Source organism: Carassius gibelio, chromosome B25 (genome assembly GCF_023724105.1).
Source record: "Carassius gibelio isolate Cgi1373 ecotype wild population from Czech Republic chromosome B25, carGib1.2-hapl.c, whole genome shotgun sequence".
Lineage (NCBI taxonomy): Eukaryota > Metazoa > Chordata > Actinopteri > Cypriniformes > Cyprinidae > Carassius > Carassius gibelio.
The window spans coordinates 20,968,119-20,987,605 of record NC_068420.1 but is presented as its reverse complement, the minus strand read 5'-3'; the positions used below and the strand labels follow the sequence as shown (position 1 = coordinate 20,987,605).

The 19,487-nt window shown below is 34.7% G+C and overlaps 1 long non-coding RNA gene across 1 annotated transcript; it reads left to right on the top strand.

Annotated features, from left to right (window-relative positions):
• The first annotated feature begins 8,710 nt into the window (after nt 1-8,710).
• Nucleotides 8,711-13,311, top strand: LOC128014437 (uncharacterized). The gene is made up of 7 exons (XR_008183541.1): nt 8,711-8,749; nt 9,048-9,100; nt 10,455-10,524; nt 10,939-10,998; nt 11,116-11,175; nt 12,101-12,294; nt 12,925-13,311. It is a non-coding gene; the product is annotated as an uncharacterized LOC128014437 (long non-coding RNA).
• Nucleotides 13,312-19,487: the final 6,176 nt, after the last annotated feature.

Here is a 19,487-nt window from a genome sequence, read left to right as displayed (position 1 = left end):
ATTTATTATTATTTATTTATGATAGTTTTCACCAAACTTTAATTTAGACTATAATATCAAATTCATGACAACATATAACCCTTAATCATTCAAATAGGTTAAAAATGTCAAAGTTTTTTATATCTTAAATCTCAGTTTAGACTGCCTCTTTTTCCTCAGGGTGTGATCTCCTGGCATAGTTGCATCAAGTTGTGGACACTGGTCACAACAAGTCATCAAGGAATGCGGTTGCTGGTGATCAGGTCTGGAGGAGCTCACATTTTGGAGGCAGATTGCTGTACTTCCTACAGTTCCCCAGTGGCGATGACCCCTTGCCTTAGGTTGTCCCCTATTGGCCATAAGAGGATCTTACCCGTCATTGAGAAATCATCTCATGAACACTGGTAACCGCTCTTTCCCTTTGCAACATCCTCGACAGTCTTCTTCCAAAATCCAGTATTTCCTGCAGCTTAAGAAATGTGCACTCAAGAACCACGAGAGCCATTGACACAACCTACTAGTGTTAAAACATTGAAACAGGTTAATCAAACTAATATTTAATCACTAAAATAAATTGGATATCTTCAAACTATCGTGCTGAGATTACTCAGTGAAATTATTTTTCACACCGGTCCATTCAGTGTAATGTTCTGTTGCTTCTGTAGCTGCAGCCATCAGGCCCTGTGTGATGGGGGAGACTAAAAATAAAACACATAAGTTAATGGTCATAGAACAGATAACAAATACAACTGTTTAACTATTTAAATTTATTACATATATAGCTCTTGGTCTGTATTATGATTTTAAAGACCCCATGTCTCTTCAATTGCTCCTTAAATGTTATTTATTATAATTTTTTTCTTAAAGGGGGGGGGGGGGGGGGGTGAAATTAGTTTTTTACACTGTTAAAGAGTTGGATTCCCATGCTAAACATGGACAAAGTTTCAAAAATTAAGTTGTACGTTTGAAGGAGTATTTCTGTTCCAAAAATACTCCTTCTGGTTTGTCACAAGTTTCGGAAAGTTTTTTTCGAGTATGGCTCTGTGTGACGTTAGATGGAGCGGAATTTCCTTATATGGGTCCTGAGGCACTTCTCCCGGAAGAACGCGCTCCCGTATAGCAGAGCACTGAGAGCACAGACATTCACTGATCAGAGCGAGAGCGTCGCAAAATGTCACAAAAGGAGTGTGTTTTTGGTTGCCAGGGCAAGACAACCCTGCACAGATTACCAAAAGAGAAACAGCATTAAGGGACCAGTGGATGGAGTTTATTTTTACAGAGCATCAACGGAGTTGTGCAAGTGTTTTTGTTTGTTCCCTGCATTTCGAAAATGCTTGTTTTACAAACAAGGTCCAGTTTGACGCCGGATTTGCGTATCGTTTATTTCTTAAGGATGATGCAGTCCCAACGAAAAAGGGTCACGATCATGTGTTGGAACCGCACGTCCTGATTTTGCCAAGTCCTCGTTGTCCTGAGACCAATATTTTTTTATGATGACCCTGGGACAACAACTGCCTCAGCCAATCAAAGTTTATGACGTCATCACTATGTGCGCAGTGCAGAGTCCGCCAAAATAACAGTAACGCCCCTCTTACAAATTCAAAGAAAAGAAAAACTGTCCTGTATCTGCAAGAACCGTGATACCAGAGAAGATAGCAAGTAAAAAGGTAAGACCACAACTTTTTAATTTCTCCTATAAATTTATATCAGTATATTAATGATAGTACAATTCATATTTCTTTTTAGATTATTTTTACCACCGAAGTTTTAACGTTAGTTTGCATTGGAAAGTTAGCCTAAATAAAACAGTCTGATAAATGTTGTTTTTACATTTATTTCATTTTTTTTATTTTGTCCCAAACTATAAAAAGGCTGCGATTAAATAGTGGCCGTATTGCGATCTTATTTTCTGCCGGTTTAGCGCTCGGACTGCCGCCACCACAAATTTTCTTAATATTTCTCTCGTTAACATGTAAAGTTACTTCACTGTGCCATTGTCCATTTCCGTTTCGTTGCGTCCAGTAGCATTCAAAGACAAACGTCCGAAATGCAGAACAAAACAGCGCTAGTTTGCTCGCCACACGAACCATTCAGCTCGGTCCACCATCAGACAGTACTGCAATTCGCTGCGAGATCCAGGTAGAAGCGATTTATTACTGATCTATTACTGTAATAATCCGTGATCACTGATTTATTCTGTTACATATGAATATGATGACCTCAAGTCATTACTGATTTATTCTGTTACATATGAATATGATGACCTCAAGTCATTACTGATTTATTCTGTCACATATGAATATGATGACCTCAAGTCATCACTGATTTATTCTGTTACATATGAATATGATGACCTCAAGTCATTACTGATTTATTCTGTCACATATGAATATGATGACCTCAAGTCATCACTGATTTATTCTGTCACATATGAATATGATGACCTCAAGTCATCACTGATTTATTCTGTCACATATGAATATGATGACCTCAAGTCATCACTGATTTATTCTGTCACATATGAATATGATGACCTCAAGTCATCACTGATTTATTCTGTCACATATGAATATGATGACCTCAAGTCATCACTGATTTATTCTGTCACATATGAATATGATGACCTCAAGTCATCACTGATTTATTCTGTCACATATGAATATGATGACCTCAAGTCATCACTGATTTATTCTGTCACATATGAATATGATGACCTCAAGTCATCACTGATTTATTCTGTCACATATGAATATGATGACCTCAAGTCATCACTGATTTATTCTGTCACATATGAATATGATGACCTCAAGTCATCACTGATTTATTCTGTTACATATGAATATGATGACCTCAAGTCATCACTGATTTATTCTGTCACATATGAATATGATGACCTCAAGTCATTACTGATTTATTGTTACATATGAATATGATGACCTCAAGTCATCACTGATTTATTCTGTCACATATGAATATGATGACCTCAAGTCATTACTGATTTATTCTGTCACATATGAATATGAATATCTCAAGTCATCACTCATTTATTCTGTCACATATGAATATGAATATCTCAAGTCATTACTGATTTATTCTGTTACATATGAATATGATGACCTCAAGTCATCACTGATTTATTCTGTCACATATGAATATGATGACCTCAAGTCATCTCTGATTTATTCTGTCACATATGAATATGATGACCTCAAGTCATCACTGATTTATTGTTACATATGAATATGATGACCTCAAGTCATTACTGATTTATTCTGTCACATATGAATATGATGACCTCAAGTCATTACTGATTTATTCTGTTACATATGAATATGATGACCTCAAGTCATCACTGATTTATTCTGTCACATATGAATATGATGACCTCAAGTCATCACTGATTTATTGTTACATATGAATATGATGACCTCAAGTCATTACTGATTTATTCTGTCACATATGAATATGATGACCTCAAGTCATTACTGATTTATTCTGTCACATATGAATATGATGACCTCAAGTCATCACTGATTTATTCTGTCACATATGAATATGATGACCTCAAGTCATCACTGATTTATTCTGTCACATATGAATATGATGACCTCAAGTCATCACTGATTTATTCTGTCACATATGAATATGATGACCTCAAGTCATCACTGATTTATTCTGTTACATATGAATATGATGACCTCAAGTCATTACTGATTTATTCTGTCACATATGAATATGATGACCTCAAGTCATCACTGATTTATTCTGTCACATATGAATATGATGACCTCAAGTCATCACTGATTTATTCTGTCACATATGAATATGATGACCTCAAGTCATCACTGATTTATTGTTACATATGAATATGATGACCTCAAGTCATTACTGATTTATTCTGTCACATATGAATATGATGACCTCAAGTCATCACTGATTTATTGTTACATATGAATATGATGACCTCAAGTCATCACTGATTTATTCTGTCACATATGAATATGATGACCTCAAGTCATCACTGATTTATTCTGTCACATATGAATATGAATATCTCAAGTCATCACTCATTTATTCTGTCACATATGAATATGATGACCTCAAGTCATTACTGATTTATTCTGTTACATATGAATATGATGACCTCAAGTCATTACTGATTTATTCTGTTACATATGAATATGATGACCTCAAGTCATTACTGATTTATTCTGTTACATATGAATATGATGACCTCAAGTCATCACTGATTTATTGTTACATATGAATATGATGACCTCAAGTCATCACTGATTTATTCTGTCACATATGAATATGATGACCTCAAGTCATCACTGATTTATTGTTATATATGAATATGATGACCTCAAGTCATCACTGATTTATTCTGTCACATATGAATATGATGACCTCAAGTCATTACTGATTTATTCTGTCACATATGAATATGATGACCTCAAGTCATCACTGATTTATTGTTACATATGAATATGATGACCTCAAGTCATCACTGATTTATTCTGTCACATATGAATATGATGACCTCAAGTCATCACTGATTTATTCTGTCACATATGAATATGATGACCTCAAGTCATCACTGATTTATTCTGTCACATATGAATATGATGACCTCAAGTCATCACTGATTTATTCTGTCACATATGAATATGATGACCTCAAGTCATCACTGATTTATTCTGTCACATATGAATATGATGACCTCAAGTCATCACTGATTTATTCTGTCACATATGAATATGATGACCTCAAGTCATTACTGATTTATTCTGTCACATATGAATATGATGACCTCAAGTCATTACTGATTTATTCTGTCACATATGAATATGAATATCTCAAGTCATCACTCATTTATTCTGTCACATATGAATATGAATATCTCAAGTCATTACTGATTTATTCTGTTACATATGAATATGATGACCTCAAGTCATCACTGATTTATTCTGTCACATATGAATATGATGACCTCAAGTCATCACTGATTTATTGTTACATATGAATATGATGACCTCAAGTCATTACTGATTTATTCTGTCACATATGAATATGATGACCTCAAGTCATCACTGATTTATTCTGTTACATATGAATATGATGACCTCAAGTCATCACTGATTTATTCTGTTACATATGAATATGATGACCTCAAGTCATCACTGATTTATTCTGTCACATATGAATATGATGACCTCAAGTCATTACTGATTTATTGTTACATATGAATATGATGACCTCAAGTCATCACTGATTTATTCTGTTACATATGAATATGATGACCTCAAGTCATTACTGATTTATTTTAGACTGCTTCGGGGATACCGCGGCGGAGTAACCCAGTACCTTTGTGATTCTTCATAGACATAAACAGAGAGAAGTAGTTCCAGCTACAATGTTCTTCCGCACGATGCAAGCAGTTCTGTTTATTAACCGCTAGAGCGTCAAAAGTTCCCTACTGCAGCTTTAAATGTATTTCAACTTTCAGTTCAATGTAACATCTTGGAATCCAAAATTCCAGATGGATCTAAGATATTACAGTTTGCTCAAAAAAACTTTTCCTCATGATTATATACTGACCTATACAATATAATGAGATAAGATCTATCATTAAAAACTGTCTGTTACTTCTGTATTTAAAGGGCACCAAGTGACCAAGAGCACACAATGGAAGGTATGATTTCACTTAAGGGGGATTGCTTCTCCATAACCTACATGATAAGGAACTTATTTTACAGCATGTTGTTATAAAAATACCTTTACAATGTATTCAGATCTGCATTTCCCATATTTATTGTTAATGAAAATTAGTGTGGTTGCAAAATGTGTCATTTATTAATTATTATTCATCTGCGTAGATAAGGCATTAAGGTGTCTCCAAAACAAGAGCCCAATATTCACATTAGGAAGTGTGGGGCCATATGACATTCAAGTGAACAGTTTGAACACTTTAATGAGGGATGAGCAAGTTTCTGACGAGGTAAATTATTATCCGTTATAAATTCTTACACTTATTTTCTGTCACGTATTTCCTACCACCAAAACAAGCCACCATGGCCTACTTCTAGAATTTAGCCTTCAAACATGTTTTCTGTTCTACTCGTCCACTGGAGTTCTGTATATTTTTAACTAAATATTTTTTTACAAAATGTATTTGCTTGCCGGGTTAGTTTTTTTTTCTACATAGTTAAAGAGTATGAAAAAGGACTAGTGATATAAATGATTCACAACATTTCTGTGTGACAAAAAAATAGAGCAGTTATTTTTTTTACTTATTTATTTTAAATCTCACATTTGTCCTTGAAATATTCAGGTCATGAATTCCATATGTGATATCCTTAGCAAGGTAAGTGAAATTTTATCAGCAATTTCTTGAAGAGTACACCTAAATAATGATAATATTAATAATAAAATAGAAATTAATGATACACATACGAATATAATTTTAAAGCTGTACAGTTAAGCTTGATTTGTAACGTTAATATATTCAACTCTGTTGAAATGGAAAACAATATTTTGTTTTGCCTTAAAACAGGATCGCCCAGGTGTTGTACATATCAATTGTCAGGCCCTCACGAAAATACTGGATGGATCTAAAAGGGCAAAGAGCCACTATTTTCTCAAGGTATATCACTGTTATTTATTTATTTATTTATTTATTCTTTTTTAGGTATTATATTAATGAATAGCTTCTAGGCTAATCAAAGCATCCTGATTCTGTAGATGATTGTCACATGCACTTCTCTAAATCAACAGAACAACATTTTGGAAAGGGCAACAGAGGTGTTTGGAGTGTATCTCGAGAATGGCAATCATTGGAGCTTTTTTGTGAGTCAAACCTTTTTGAGGATAAAACATTTTTGCATGTGGATTCTATTTTATTCTTGCCTAAAAAAAAAGACATATAGCCCCCATATAGGATCACTTATTTTAATAGATATGTCTACCTCTGCTAGCATAGAGCATAGACATAATGTGCAACATAGTTCAGGTATATTCAGTGTTTCCCACAGCCTTACACTCTATTCGTGGCGGCACTCCGCAAATTCATTTTCTGCCAACAGGACACGCTTTAATAGCAGGAGAGGTAGAAGTTTCACCGGTAACGGCTCCAGTAACAGCAGCTCTGAGCTCACAAATGCTGCGGGAAACCCTGAAATTTCTAAACTTTCAACAAAAAACAAAAAAAACTAATATATATTATTACATGTTCAAATTATGAATAAAATGTTTCATATTATTATAAGCTACACCACACATTAATCCTTTTGTTCCCCTTAAATGTTCCTGGTAATAAAAATTACTAGGTCAGTTTAGCCCCCCTTGGCTTCAAACTCTTAAGGCAGGGTCTTCAATTGGTCTGGGAGGGTCACTTACCTGCTGAGTTTACCAACACACCTGATTAAAATTTTCTTGTATGCCTAGTGAGACCTTAATTAGCAGGTTCTTGTGTATTTAATTGTCCAAACATGCAGTCCTGAAATGCTCAAAGTTCCATGCTCCAACATACAATTAAACTCACAAGAACCAGGTGCATTATTTCATGTTATCTATATCAAATGTCTATATCATATCTATTCAAATGAGAGATCCTATATGGGGGCTATAAAATGTTTGTCATTCTTTGGTTTGCCACTGAATTTCAGAGGGCTGGTGGCTTCATTACCTCCTTCCAGTGCCCTGTAATACAACAAGAAAGAATGCGCCTGGTTCTTGTGAGTTTTATTGTATGTTAGAGCTAAACTTTGCAGGAAAGCGGTTCCTTTGGAGACCTCTGCTCTTAGGTGTTAGGATCATATAAACTGGTGCAATTTCCTGCTGGTGTGAGTTGTTGGAGCATGGCACTTTGAGCATGTCAGGACTACATGTTTTGCCATAAGGCAGAGTGAATGGTATTGCATTAATTGTCTTATGGTTATTATAACTTCATATATTTCTGTTTTAGCATTGCAATGTTGACAGAAGGTGCATCACCTACTTTAATTCACTTGGAGAGACAGAGTGGCAATGCCAAGCAATTGCTCAGCACTGGTCGTAAGTATTCATTGTTTTGTTTAAAAGTCTACTTTAAGTGCCAATTTATCTAAAATGGCAGTACCTGCTAGTACTATAATTAATTTTCCAGCTGACCCGATTTCTAATCAAATGCCTCACATCCACAACTCGCATAGTATCCAGTATACAGTCCCACTGGTGCACAATTAGTTCCCGTGACTAGCACAAGTACTCCTCACTGTATCTTAAGTTTGTTATTAGGACACACAAAAAAGAGTAGATTATGACAAAATGTTTATTTTGAAATTAATTGTTGGAATTGTATGCTAGTGGCAATTGTGATTTTGTTGATTACAGTGCATTTGCAGCCTCAAGGGGAGTAAAAGGAGAGTGGGACCTCAAAACCACAAAACATAATTTGCAAACCGATTCAGTGTCATGTGGTATCCACACACTTGCAGTAAGTTATCAAGCGTAGATCATTGCATGCATGTTTTTTAAACAAATTAAATTTAAACTTATTATCATACATAATCTTCCTTTGTACATGGTTTTATTAAAGTGCCAATAATTGTCAGATTCTGTAGTGACAGATAGGTTTCTCTCTATCTTATTTTTATTCTTTAAAAATGTTTGTCTTCCTTTAAGTTTGCCACTGAATTTCTGAAGGCTGGTGGCTTTATAACCTCCTTCCAGTGCCCTGTAATATAACAGGAAAGAATGCGCCTGTCCTCACTTTTGTTTGAATCTTTAGGTATGTGCCTTATTGATGGAAATGTTTTAAATGGGTATTATTATACATTTAAAAGTTCAGAGATTTGGCCCCTTGCCATATTTATTGCTCATTTAAAACTGTTGTTGAAGGATACTGGGTAATCAGATCCTCCATGGTCAGTCAAATAAGTAAAGTAACAGGCCACTGTTGAATAAGTAAATGTATATTTATTCAATCAAAATAAATTAATAAAAATCTATAAACCAAAGTGCATATGCAAGCAAAAAAAAAAAAAAAAAAAAAATTAATAAACACTTTTTTTTGTATATGTTTACAGATCGAACCAAAAAATGTGGAATTTGTGCCAAAAATATTTCAGGAAGAAAGAAAGTAAGTGCATTTATGTATGTATATGTATATATAAGTTATTTATTTTTTGTATATTTTTGCTGTCGTTTTAGGGCCACAAATCTACTTATAACTTTGCTACATTTGTTTGCCATTTATACCTTCATTACCTCGATTAACTGAATTGAACTCATCAAAGCTGTAGTTTTGCACAGTTATGTGGGATAGCTTTAAATAGTCTCTCTTATGGCACTAGGACACATATATCTCAAACTTTACGAAAATCAGGCAAATACATTTTTAAGTTAAGGTTCCGTATTTCTGCTGATGTAAGTTGAATAAAAAAATCATAATATGCTTCTGGTAGCTGTGCTGTAAATAAGTACAGTCAGGTCCATAAATATTGGGACATCGACACAATTCTAATCTTTTTGGCTCTATACACCACCACAATGGATTTGAAATGAAACAAACAAGATGTGCTTTAACTGCAGACTTTCAGCTTTAATTTTAGGGTATTTACGTATTTAAGAGATTTTTAAGGGAAAGAAGTGGAATGTTATGCAATGGCCAAGTCAATCACCTGACCTAAATCCGATTGAGCATGCATTTCACTTGCTGAAGACAAAACTGAAGGGAAAATGCCCCAAGAACAAGCAGGAACTGAAGACAGTTGCAGTAGAGGCCTGGCAGAGCATCACCAGGGATGAAACCCAGCGTACGCTGATGTCTAATTGATCTCCAGACTTCAGGCTGTAATTGACTGCAAAGGATTTGCAACCAAGTATTAAAAAATGAAAGTTTGATTTATGATTGTTAATCTGTCCCATTACTTTTGGGATGTACATATACAAACTGTTGTAATTCCTACACTGTTCACCTGATTTGGATGTAAATACCCTCAAATTAAAGCTGAAAGTCTGCAGTTAAAGCACATCTTGTTTGTTTCATTTCAAATCCATTGTGGTGGTGTATAGAGCCAAAAAGATTAGAATTGTGTCTATGTCCCAATATTTATGGACCTGACTGTATATTACACATAACCCTTTCACAAGCTCGCCTTCCGAAAATTGGACCCTTGACATATTTCTTGCTCATTTAATACTATTACTTTCCATTATTTATGAATTACATGTGTATTTACTGTATGCATATGGATTCACACTGTATGAAAGTTTAAAGTCAGATGATCAGTGGGTTGAGTTAAGTGTATTGACTGGGTAATTTGGGTCAATGTATAGAATATAATTTTTTTAAGCATTTACTGTATTAAAACCTTATCAACAGATTGTTAAAATAATCTATTTTAGCAGCCTTATATATATATATGAGACTTGTATACATGAGGTTCACATCCCTATTGTATATGTGATTTCACTGTATTTTGTTTTAACAGATGGCATGTACCTGTGGGGCAGTGCTGCATGTACTGTGTGCAGCCACACCCATGTGCTACATATGTCAAGGTAAAACTGTATTTGAATTGTCTCATCAAGCATGCACATACGGTACATTAAGCAATCTCCTTTGTCCTGTTATCAATGCACATACAATGAGGGTATACATGGTTCCCTAACAAGTGGCAAATGTGGTTTGATTGTCTGTTTAATGAGTAAATCTAAGAAGTAATGTCATAACAGAAGTGAACTCTACTGCATGGCTCTTTTATCTCAACAAATGAAAATGTAACGCAAAAATGCAATTAGTATTTTTTATTCACATTCACATGCTCATTCACTCATTCCAGTAACATTAAACACCAAAAAGGTTTTGCACTCATCTTGTTTTCTTTATGACTGTAGTGATGTTTTTATGCACTAGTCATAAGCACATTTGTTGTAGGTGATGTCACAAAATTTTGTGTATAACTTTCTATACAGAAGACAGCAACCCATTGGCCCAAATCTCTTTGCCTGCATCAGATACTGCAGCACACTCAGGTAATTATATATTATATTAATGACTTTTTTGTTATTGACTGGTTGGATCTCTTGCACCAGTTGTTATGAAGTCTCATTTAGATTATCTCTCACATTTATGTATTCTGTTTAACACAGCTGACCCAGACGTGTTAGTTGAGACCTCTGGATCTGATGAAGGCTCTGCACTACAACAGGGTAACTTTTCTAATTCTTGCATTTGACTGACCTAACTGAACTTTGGCTAAACATCATTTGCACTATTACAGTCACTTCACCTGGGATAGCCATTTTCCAAATTAGTTTTCAATTCATATTCGATGAGTCAGTGTAAACACTATGCACATTTGCAGGCCAAAACAAGGCCCTAGTTCTCATATATGGTCTGTTTGTTGTTATTTTCTCTAGTGGTCAACCGATATATCAGTCGATATTTGTCATTTTTCATATCAGAAATCATGTCAGAAAAGGAGTGTCTGAGTTTAGTTTGTTTGTGTTAGACACAAGTATTGTTTGTTTAGAAACAGGTGTTGTTAGCTAGTAATCACACATATTCTGACATATTTTTGAACAGAAGAGAAAGTTATATCCATGTTGGAGGCCATAGGTAAACCTGTGGCCTGTTGCAGCGAGGAAGAGATGGAGGAAACCAAGGAGGAAGAGAGGCATAAGCACAATGGAGAAAGACATAGGGAACACGAGGGAGTGCAGGAAAAAGAAAAGAAAGTGTATAAAGTTTTAGGAAGGCTAACAGCACAAGGAAAGACCTACCAGGTAGATGAAGATGAGCTGAAGAGAAGAGTCAAAGGAGAAAACATGTCCACAAACATGTTCAGAGCGTTAATAAGGGTTTGTATTGCCTACATTTACGTATAAAAGCACAAAAGTAGTTATAAGATGTAGTGGCCAAATAAAATAGTTTAAGGGCTGCAAGTTAATAAGAAGCATAAATATCACTGTTTTTTAAACGCAAGGTGCATCATCTTGGATTATTAGTGGTCACAAATCATACACAGTTTGCCACATTGCCTCTTATGGCTATTTATAGAATACATGAGTGATATTTAGAAAGCTCTCTGCTCACATGCTTTGCATCTGTGACATTGTACTTGTTTATACATAGGTTGGCAAAAAAGATGTTCCACCCAATGTGCTGCAGCAGCCTAGAAAGGCAAAGACAAAGGTGACGATATTCAGCACTTTAACAGAGGGAGAGGCGGAAGACCTTGCCAAGGGGTTTGGAATGGCACTGACCAAACATGTGCCAAAAGACCAACTACTTTCTGGGATACCTGAAGAGGACATCCCAGCAACACTGTAAGTATGTCTGTGTAAGCTCTCTTTCTTCCTCTGTTTGGTATCATGTCTTATAATATATTGGTGGCTGCACCTTTATTTATTGGCTATGAGGAAAACATCCAGGAGTGAGTTAAGATGTGACACTGTATATCAGTATTTATTTTCCCAAAGAAATAAGAATTATTTATTGTATTCAGCCTGACATCCTTTTTGAAAAATAATGATTTTTAAACTTATGTCTGCTTTGCTGAACATTTAAATACATTTTAAGGATTGGGCATCTTGAATGTTGTTTTAATGTACGACCAATGGCAAAAGTTCCTTGGTTTTAAGGGCCATATTTACTAAGGGTTTAGCGCAAACCCTCTTTTGGCATTAAAATCTTACTGAATTTAAGTTTTTATTAGCACACAGTGAAAAAATAGCACTTTTTGTAGATGTTTTAGTTGTTTGTTAAAATTAACTGGCCTAATGTGCATTTTATTCTTACATTACCATTGTACAAACCTTTTTAGCCTGTCAACTAGTCCCTGTATCAAGAAGTCAGTTAATCAACTAGAGCAAAAAATTTAATGTCTTTTGTGATTTATAACAAAAAACTGATGATAGCAGCTCAAGTAACATGTACATTTAAATATTGTTTTGCAGGAGGACCATTGAACAAATGAAGCTTAATGTGCAAAACCTTGGCCCTGAATCAGAGCTGGATTTGGCCACTCACCGCTTTGGACCTACAGCAGCTGATTTTTTCTTTTCCTTTTTAGAGGACTGTATGAAAAAAACTCAGCACCCATAAGGGGCACACATATACTAATGTGGAAGTCACATCATACAAATCAGTTCAGATTTGTAAATAAAAACAGGAAAGTTCAGATTACTTGATCATAATTTGATTTTTATTTCATTCTAGACAAATACAAAATACAAAGTTTTATTTTTGTGGTCAGTTTTATAGTAAATATATATTGGATTACTGAAGGTAACAGAGATGTATTAGATAACAAATACAAAGTTTGATAAAAATGGCAAAAATATGCACTTGAATAAAACATTTCTTTTAAACTTTATTTGAATTACTTTTTTGGCCCACTGTTTGCTCTGCGTTTTCTTCTTGACTTAACAGGAAAACTTGATGTGACAGATGTCCTTGTTTTTGAGTTTGTTTCTCTGTCTGTCTTTCTTTTTCTTGTTGCAAACAGTGGATGTATTTTACGTGACATGTCCGCATCACAAAGTCTCCCAAATCCATTAATGTTCATACTTTCTTCTTTTGTTTGCACTTCTAGTTCATTCACTTTATGGGCAATATCCTCTGGAATTCTCTCCCATGTCTGTAGAATCTTCAGTACGCTTTCCAGTTTCCTGATAGTTGTACGACGCATATCTTCATATGCACTTTCATTCTCAATTTCATTTTGTATCGGCTCTACTGAATTGTTCATAGAACTTCTTGATTTTGTCTCAATCACCTCATTCAAAAGTCCCTTTGCAAGCAGTAGACAAGCACATTTTTTATGGTATGAGAAAGTACAGCAGTCACATATACTTGTCACAATACACGGTTTTGATGCTGCTCTTCCAAATATTTCAACCTCTATTGTTTTTTTGAGGCTTTGCAGTAATGCTATACTTATTTGTTCGAATCAAGTTATTGGCATGGGCCTGCAGTTGTGTGTCCATGTCTGGAAAATTCTCAGGACCACAGCAAGTGAGAAGACTTAATAAAAAGAGATGCTTACACGTATGTGCCCTTTTACCAGCTTCACAACTGCAGAACTGTTCTGCAGGACACACACAGTAAACTACATGTGGATTATTCTCAGATGGAACATTGTATACATATGTTTCTTTTGAAGCTATGGTAATTTTCATGGCCCATCCATTCTCTAGCATCCTCTCAGCAGATTGCTTTATTTCTTCCATTTTGCATTTCAAAGGGTTACTGACCCTCCCAACAGACTGCAAATCCTGTATTATATTGAAGTACTTGTCAGTCTTGTTCAGCAGCACAGCAATCAAATGATCCAATCTACGATTGCGGATGCCACAGAGGAATTGGTATTTTAAACGGTGGAAGAAACTATAAGGGGGAAAATTTGATCAGAATGAAGTGCAGCAACAGGTTGGAATTATTACAATGTACACTTTTGAACAAATTAATAAATACTCAAAACACTACACTAGCTTCCAAAATACACTAGCAAGTCCAAAAATACATAATGCAGTAAACATGCATAAAAATTATAAATACCGTTCTATTAGATTGTTTGTGTCAGAGTCTCCATGCTTATAACATCTTCCGAAGTTAGACCACAGATGACCAATTGTCTCCCAGTGGTTCCTGAAGTACTTGCAGACATCTTTTAAGTTCTTAAACTGGCAGTGAAACATCTCAGATTTCTTCTTAAATTCATGTTCCTGTAAAAATGGACAAGGAAAATCATGTTTGACGTTATTAGTATAAGAACTGCAGACCTATACCCAAGTGTATATATATATGCCTTATGTTTTATACTTTGTTGTTTACCATCTTTAGAAGTTACTAACCAAACCAATTTGTACTGTAACATCTACCAAGTAGCAAGTTTGGTCTAAATATGCTAAACCATTGCAGAAATATAGCCTTGAGTCCAAGTTTGCATGCCCTTCTTCGAATTTGTTTGCATGTTATTCAAGAATCGTTGGGTTTATCAAAAAGCTTCTGATAACTTTTTTTTTACCAGCATAGTCTGAAGATTATCTGATTTGATTTTCTAGAAAATTGGAGCAACCATTTAAGGGAAGATTAGTTGTTGTTGTTTTTTTTGGGTGGGAAAAATTACCGGGAAAAAAATTATTTTATGGAAAAGGACATAGATAATTGCACAATTACATGATGGCACCAACTGAATTGTACTGAGCCAAGGAATCAGGGAAACAAATAATTTTGTTAAGAATTTATATTTAGCATAAACATGAATTTGTACATGTGGTGGCACTGTAAAGTTTGGAGACATTTACTGCAGTTAATGGTGAAACTGTCCTCTATCAGTGTGGCAAATTTCATAACTTTCCCACAAGCAGTTCTATGGGTGACCATAGACTCAAAATCGGTGCTTGACTCCTAATTACACAATCTGTGTAATACATATAGCCATGTGTTTTTAGACATCCTGTGCAGAGGATACACTTTGCTGTGCACTAGATTAAATATGGTACATTAATTGCAGTTGCTATGTACTCATTCAGGTGATCTTTGGTTGAACTGACCCTTTAAGAAACTGAGTATACCCAAAACAGTATTGAAACATTTATTGTATATATTAAAAAAACTATATTAAACATTTTAATTTAATTTATTCATTTCTGTTTGTATTTACCTCGGAGGTACAGGAAATGTTGGTTTCAGTTCTTCCAGTGCCAAATGAAGTGTCTCTTGCTTTTCATTCCCCAAGATGATATAGGTAACAGGGATTCCATGACCATGACTGTCCCTGACAAGTAATGTAAATAAAGGAAAACCGTACTGGTTGACACCATGTGTCGCATCCATAAAAACAATATCTCTTCCATATTCTTGAAGGTTGTCTCTCATGGACAGTGTTTGCAGAACTATGACAAGATCTGTTTGAGGACTATAAGGCTGATAAAAAATAACATAGTCTTTAAAAGGGCCCTCCAGAAGGCGTGAGGTACTAGTGGCATCATCTTTGTGTTGCTGATTTTTTCGCATCATACATGTGCGAATATTTTCAATATCTTTTGGGGTAACAAAATAAGCTCGGTTGTTGAGATCAGTATGTCCTTGTTCTTTTGACCACTCATGTGATTTTAGGAGAATTGTGTCTGGTTTAACAACAAGAGATATTAAATCCTGAATATGCTTGACTAGCTCTTGACTAATGTTTTCTAAGTGGCCCTCAGAAGAACTTGATGGGTCATGTCCTGAATGAATGGTGTAAAGCCTTTCGACTATAACCAGTTTGTTGAGCCAGTCTGTCCTCTTTTTAAAGGAAACATAGGCCTTGCATCCTTTGGCACGTCGACTTCGTTGCGTGCATGCTCCAGACCGTTTGCATGAAAACAAGAAATATCCATTTTTTTGATTTTGCAAACTTGCAGAATTCACAGTCCTGAAGTTGGCATCGTTGGAGGTGTTTATAGTAGTGAGTCTTTGCTGTATAAATGCACAGGCATCTAAATCCTTTTCTAAAACATGGACTGTTATATCAGTCTCTTTTTTGTTTCCTTTAAAGCGCTCCTCTTTGTAGACCGTTGTTTTTATGAATTCCTCCATCTCTGATGTCGAAATCTAAAAAGCAAAGGGACCCGAACAATTAGACTAAACATCAATAATGTCAAGTTAAAATCCATGATAATCTCAAGAAAACAATGCAATGCTTACTGTAACTTCTTCTAAACAGATTTAAAACCGTAATAATACATTAGCATTCATATGATGACTTTAGGTCATATTCATATGTAACAATAAATCAGTGATGACTTGAGGTCATCATATTCATATGTGACAGAATAAATCAGTGATGACTTGAGGTCATCATATTCATATGTAACAATAAATCAGTGATGACTTGAGGTCATCATATTCATATGTGACAGAATAAATCAGTGATGACTTGAGGTCATCATATTCATATGTGACAGAATAAATCAGTAATGACTTGAGGTCATCATATTCATATGTAACAATAAATCAGTGATGACTTGAGGTCATCATATTCATATGTGACAGAATAAATCAGTGATGACTTGAGGTCATCATATTCATATGTGACAGAATAAATCAGTGATGACTTGAGGTCATCATATTCATATGTGACAGAATAAATCAGTAATGACTTGAGGTCATCATATTCATATGTAACAATAAATCAGTGATGACTTGAGGTCATCATATTCATATGTGACAGAATAAATCAGTGATGACTTGAGGTCATCATATTCATATGTGACAGAATAAATCAGTAATGACTTGAGGTCATCATATTCATATGTGACAGAATAAATCAGTAATGACTTGAGGTCATCATATTCATATGTGACAGAATAAATCAGTGATGACTTGAGGTCATCATATTCATATGTGACAGAATAAATCAGTGATGACTTGAGGTCATCATATTCATATGTGACAGAATAAATCAGTAATGACTTGAGGTCATCATATTCATATGTGACAATAAATCAGTGATGACTTGAGGTCATCATATTCATATGTGACAGAATAAATCAGTGATGACTTGAGGTCATCATATTCATATGTGACAGAATAAATCAGTAATGACTTGAGGTCATCATATTCATATGTGACAATAAATCAGTGATGACTTGAGGTCATCATATTCATATGTGACAGAATAAATCAGTGGTGACTTGAGGTCATCATATTCATATGTTACAGAATAAATCAGTAATGACTTGAGGTCATCATATTCATATGTGACAGAATAAATCAGTAATGACTTGAGGTCATCATATTCATATGTGACAGAATAAATCAGTAATGACTTGAGGTCATCATATTCATATGTAACAATAAATCAGTGATGACTTGAGGTCATCATATTCATATGTGACAGAATAAATCAGTGATGACTTGAGGTCATCATATTCATATGTAACAATAAATCAGTGATGACTTGAGGTCATCATATTCATATGTAACAATAAATCAGTGATGACTTGAGGTCATCATATTCATATGTAACAGAATAAATCAGTAATGACTTGAGGTCATCATATTCATATGTAACAGAATAAATCAGTAATGACTTGAGGTCATCATATTCATATGTAACAGAATAAATCAGTGATGACTTGAGGTCATCATATTCATATGTAACAGAATAAATCAGTGATGACTTGAGGTCATCATATTCATATGTAACAATAAATCAGTAATGACTTGAGGTCATCATATTCATATGTAACAATAAATCAGTGATGACTTGAGGTCATCATATTCATATGTAACAGAATAAATCAGTAATGACTTGAGGTCATCATATTCATATGTAACAGAATAAATCAGTAATGACTTGAGGTCATCATATTCATATGTAACAATAAATCAGTGATGACTTGAGGTCATCATATTCATATGTGACAGAATAAATCAGTGATGACTTGAGGTCATCATATTCATATGTGACAGAATAAATCAGTAATGACTTGAGGTCATCATATTCATATGTGACAGAATAAATCAGTAATGACTTGAGGTCATCATATTCATATGTGACAGAATAAATCAGTGATGACTTGAGGTCATCATATTCATATGTGACAGAATAAATCAGTAATGACTTGAGGTCATCATATTCATATGTTACAGAATAAATCAGTAATGACTTGAGGTCATCATATTCATATGTAACAAAAAATCAGTGATGACTTGAGATATTCATATTCATATGTGACAGAATAAATCAGTGATGACTTGAGGTCATCATATTCATATGTAACAGAATAAATCAGTGATCACGGATTATTACAGTAATAGATCAGTAATAAATCGCTTCTACCTGGATCTCGCAGCGAATTGCAGTACTGTCTGATGGTGGACCGAGCTGAATGGTTCGTGTGGCGAGCAAACTAGCGCTGTTTTGTTCTGCATTTCGGACGTTTGTCTTTGAATGCTACTGGACGCAACGAAACGGAAATGGACAATGGCACAGTGAAGTAACTTTACATGTTAACGAGAGAAATATTAAGAAAATTTGTGGTGGCGGCAGTCCGAGCGCTAAACCGGCAGAAAATAAGATCGCAATACGGCCACTATTTAATCGCAGCCTTTTTATAGTTTGGGACAAAATAAAAAAAATGAAATAAATGTAAAAACAACATTTATCAGACTGTTTTATTTAGGCTAACTTTCCAATGCAAACTAACGTTAAAACTTCGGTGGTAAAAATAATCTAAAAAGAAATATGAATTGTACTATCATTAATATACTGATATAAATTTATAGGACAATTTAAAAAGTTGTGGTCTTACCTTTTTACTTGCTATCTTCTCTGGTATCACGGTGCTTGCAGATACAGGACAGTTTTTCTTTTCTTTGAATTTGTAAGAGGGGCGTTACTGTTATTTTGGCGGACTCTGCACTGCGCACATAGTGATGACGTCATAAACTTTGATTGGCTGAGGCAGTTGTTGTCCCAGGGTCATCATAAAAAAATATTGGTCTCAGGACAACGAGGACTTGGCAA